The sequence below is a fragment of the Dasypus novemcinctus genome, chromosome 10 (genome assembly GCF_030445035.2).
Source record: "Dasypus novemcinctus isolate mDasNov1 chromosome 10, mDasNov1.1.hap2, whole genome shotgun sequence".
Lineage (NCBI taxonomy): Eukaryota > Metazoa > Chordata > Mammalia > Cingulata > Dasypodidae > Dasypus > Dasypus novemcinctus.
The window spans coordinates 39,408,087-39,412,562 of NC_080682.1; the positions used below are offsets into that span (position 1 = coordinate 39,408,087).

General features: G+C 34.2%; 1 pseudogene; it reads right to left on the reverse strand.

Annotated features, from left to right (window-relative positions):
• Positions 1-2,857: 2,857 nt before the first annotated feature.
• LOC101443566 (olfactory receptor 4P4-like) lies at positions 2,858-3,627 on the reverse strand (annotated as a pseudogene).
• Between the last annotated feature and the right edge of the window lie 849 nt (positions 3,628-4,476).

The following is a 4,476-nucleotide window of genomic DNA, read 5'->3' on the forward strand; positions in this document are numbered from 1 at the left end:
AGAGACTAAGAGGTGATCAAATGATGCAACACAGAATCCCCTGGGATTTCATCTATGAGGTGTGAATACCAAGGAAGTGAAATCAAAAGACCTAGACAGCCAAGCAGATAATTCTCTCTCATTTTAACCCTTTCATTGATGGTTTTAATGTTTTAATGTGTGGTATATTCTTGCCTGCCTTTGTAAACATGCTCCTTGAGGCACAATGACTCAGCAGTGTTTGATTGGAATTTCTGGCTGGCTCTCTCACAATTCCTATGTATTGGTTCTCCCACATCCTTACTTCCCTTTTCCCTCAGACCAGCTTCCCTGGAATTACGTTTCTGAACAAGGTGTTAGCATACAAATTAGCCTGTGTTTTTTTTTTCCCCCCTATGGAAACCAGTCCTCAACATGAACCATTAAAGAAATTTAAGAACACTCCTAACTTACAATAATTAACTTTTTAAAAATTGCATATTCAACAGCTGGTCAAGAAGTTGAGTAAACTGAGGAATCTTGGGGGAAGAAGGATCCAGCAGGTACAGAAGACTAAATCTTGAAGAGATGAGCTAACCTTCATTACATGGCCTCAAAGGATAAACGGTTTCAAAGTTAGTAAAAAATAAATTAAAAATAAAAAAAAACTTAAAAGCAGTTATGGAAAAGATAAAAGCAATCATAAATACAAATTCAAGTTAAAAATGAATTATATGTCCTCATACTCTGTAACTGTAGATTTTTTTAACAAATAACCAGAAGGTATTTGTGTGTTTATAAGCCACTATTATTGTAACTTAGTGAAGAGAACATTCAGAACTGAGCAGAATATCAGTGTAAAGCGCTTGCCCATAGTCTACATGGCACATTGTCATGAAAACTACCATGAAATTTGTTCAGTAAATGCCTTTCTGAACATACATAATATGTACATATTTATGGAAGAGAGTGCAAGAGAAAGAGAGAGAGAGAAAGGAAGAAGGAAGGCAAAGAGGGAAGAAGGAAAAGCAAGAGATAATGGAATAATAATATTATTGCCAGTAGTGTTTGAAATATATTTACTAAACCCAAATCCAAATGTAAGCATACAATTCCAAAATATTAATTATGTAACATCCAATTAATGATATAGCACAAAATTACAATGTGATAGATCTTTTATATTTATGAAGAATCTTTAAGGATTGTCTCAGTCTAAAGGAGGTTTACAGAGGAGGAAAATTATCTCATAATAAAGGAAAGATATTTGACTATCTTTAGAAAACTTCTGGGAGAAAAATATGGGAATAATTTTCTGATAGTATTTAATGAGGTTAACAGCCTATTGAAGTAATCCGGGTTCAGTCATTCAAACATATGTTTTACTTAGCAACTTTAACCAGATATTTTTCTATTGTATCTACTCTAAAAATCTCATCCAAATCTACATTTCACTTTTGCTCCTACAAAAGTCTTTATAAAAACAGAACTCTTTTATCTGGCTTTTATAAAGGCTCTTCCCTTGGTGTTAAGCTTAAAATAAAATTATGGCAGTTGTCATCAAGTTACGTGAGATTTTTTTTTACTTGACTATTTGCCTGAGTTTGGCTACTGAAAAATCTTTTTAATTCTGAGTTTCAGTTTGCTCATCAATAAAATAAAGACAATTAGACCATTATTTCAAAACTAGCATTTATGGAGGTTTTCTCTAAGAAAAAATTCTTAATTTTTCACAAGTACTTGTGTTAATTGAAATTTTTCTTTGTTATAATGTTTTAATGCCATTAAAATTGCTTATTAAATTTATTATTTGAAAATACATTTCAATCTTTTAGATATTCTAAGGCATATGTATATCCCATAAGAAATTGAAAGTTTGTAGTTTTCATTTTGGAGGTAATAGAAAAAATTAATTTAAGCATATTCTGGATCAAGTAATGTCAGTACCAGTATTTGCCTTTGTGTTTATAATCATTTGGCTTTAAGTAGTTATCCTATGTGGAGATTCCACAACTGGCACTGAACTTTTCACTGGGATGTCCAGACTTCCCAGACATTTGAAGGTAGCCAGATATACTGGTCACCTGACACTATCCCATTTTATGTCTATTGTTTGAGCATAATTATTAGTAACACTGCATCTTACAGTCAATGCTATTCAAGTTGGACAATAAATTATATGACTGACCTGCTTTTTACTATAACATTTCATTGCTAGGTGAAAAGGAATTGCAGTATACCATATGCATAATAGGTATTACTGTAATTATTAAAATATTGTGATTTTTTTAAATGATCCAATTAAAATCACTTTAGGAAAATCCTCCCAATTTTTGTATGTTTTATTTCTTTAAAAATAATATGTTTATTGTTTAGACTCTAATAAATAGTTTTTTATCTTTAAATTGTTGAATGCATGCACAAAGGCATGGGACGAGTTCAAAAATATGGTTCTGAATTTCTGATGCTTCATTTTTTATTTTGATGAGGAATTCAGGAAGAATAATACGTCTTATGTTCCTTTAGGACTGAAATGATCATTATTAGTGTAGTTTATGTATGTTTGGAGATACATTCATGAAAGGAAAGTATAGGGAGGTTAGAAAGATGGGCTTCACTTAGCAACCTGTAAATAAAATCCAAAGGGAAAAACCTAAAAGAAAATTGTAAAAGACATTAACAATGAAAGAATGACAAAAAATGTCAGGGAACAATATAAGAAACACAGATAAGGAAAGAAAAATAGTTGAAAGTAAATTATAATATTAATGTACAGGTGGTAGTGGCTATGTTATTTGTTTATAGCAGAGTTTATGCTTTTTATTTGAGATAAGGCAAGCACCATTTGAACAGGGTATATAATGAGTATAAGATGTCTTTCACATCATTTGCTTTCCAATCAAAAACGGTTCTGGCACCACACTTTCCTCAAGGCATTCTTCATCTCCAAGATTCTCAGCATGTAGATCAGAGGGTTGAACATAGGGAAAATGATGGTGTAGAAAAGAGCAAACACTTTATCTTCTGGAAAAGTTGTGGCTGGTCTAATGTAAATAAAGAGAAGAGACACAGAGAACAGGACCACAGCTGTTATGTGAGAACTGCACATGAAAGAGCTTTGCTGCAGTTTTCTGCAGGGCAAATACTGATGGTGAACAATATCAAAATGTAAGATATCAAAACCACAAAGTTCACTAAACCATCATGCCTGAATTGGCAATTACTAGGATTCCCACTCTGTATGTATCAATGAAGGCCAGTTTCAGCAAAGGATCCACATTGCAGAAGTAGTGATCTATCTCACTGAGGCCACAGAAAGGTAAATTGAGAGCAAGAAAACACGGGATAAAGGAATGCATAAATGCATAAAGGCACAGCAAGCAATGACCAGGACATCACACCTCTGCCTGCTCAAGATGACAGTGTAGTGCAGGGACCTGCAGAGGGCACATAGCAGTCACAGGCCATCACTGTAAGGATGGAGACCTTGATGCCACCAAAGAAGTGCATGGCAAAGAGCTTTGCCATGCAGCTAGTATAAGAAATTGTGTTTCTTTCTGTTAGCTTGGGTGTCACTGTTGAGAAATAAGATAGGTCTAAGACAGCAAAGTAATTAAGGAAGAAATACATGGGTTGGTCAATGAGCTGACTGCATGCGATAAAGTTCATTATGAGCAAGTTTCCCATCCAAATAGCTGTGTAACTAAATAAGAATAATAGAAGGCACAAATATTAATTTTTTTTTGTTGTTCTGGAATAGTCCCAATAGAATACATCCAGTGATGTTATTGGCAGTTTCCATGGTCTAATGCAGTTAATGCTCAAAAGGGTTGCATAAAAAAAACACATGTCAACATCAGAAATGTTGATAAGCATAGTGTGAATCAGAGTTTGTAATGCAAAAATAAATTATTTTATTTAGTTATTCATCCTGACTATATACATATATATATATACTAAATATTTATTTATTCATTTATTTCCCACACATACCACTTGCACTCACTGTGTCCTTTTGCTGCATGTTCTTCTGGGTCTGCTTGTCTGCTCTTTAGGAGACACTGAGAACCAATCCCGGGACCTTCCAACATGGGAGAGAGGCACTCAATCACCTTGGGGAGAGAGCCACCTTAGCTCCCTGGTTTGTTGTGCCTCTCACTGTCTCTCCTCTGTGTCTATTTTTTGTTGGGCCAGCTTACCAAATTGACCTGCTCACCATGCAGGCCAGTTCACTTTTACCAGGAGACCCTGGGAACTGAATACAGGACCCTTGACATTAGCCCAATCACTTGACTCACATCTGCTTCCCGTGACTATATTTTAAAGTAATTAATTTTAAAGTTTATATGAATATACTGACCATATAAATAAATTAGGCTATTTTGGAAAGGGAAAGATTTTAATAGTTGCACTTATTTAGGGAATGGAAAAAAAAAGTGCATCCACTCTCTAGATAGGATGCAAAGTCAAGCTTAGTTTGGATGCATTTCTTATCCTGGAGTAACTTGCCTTCCTGAC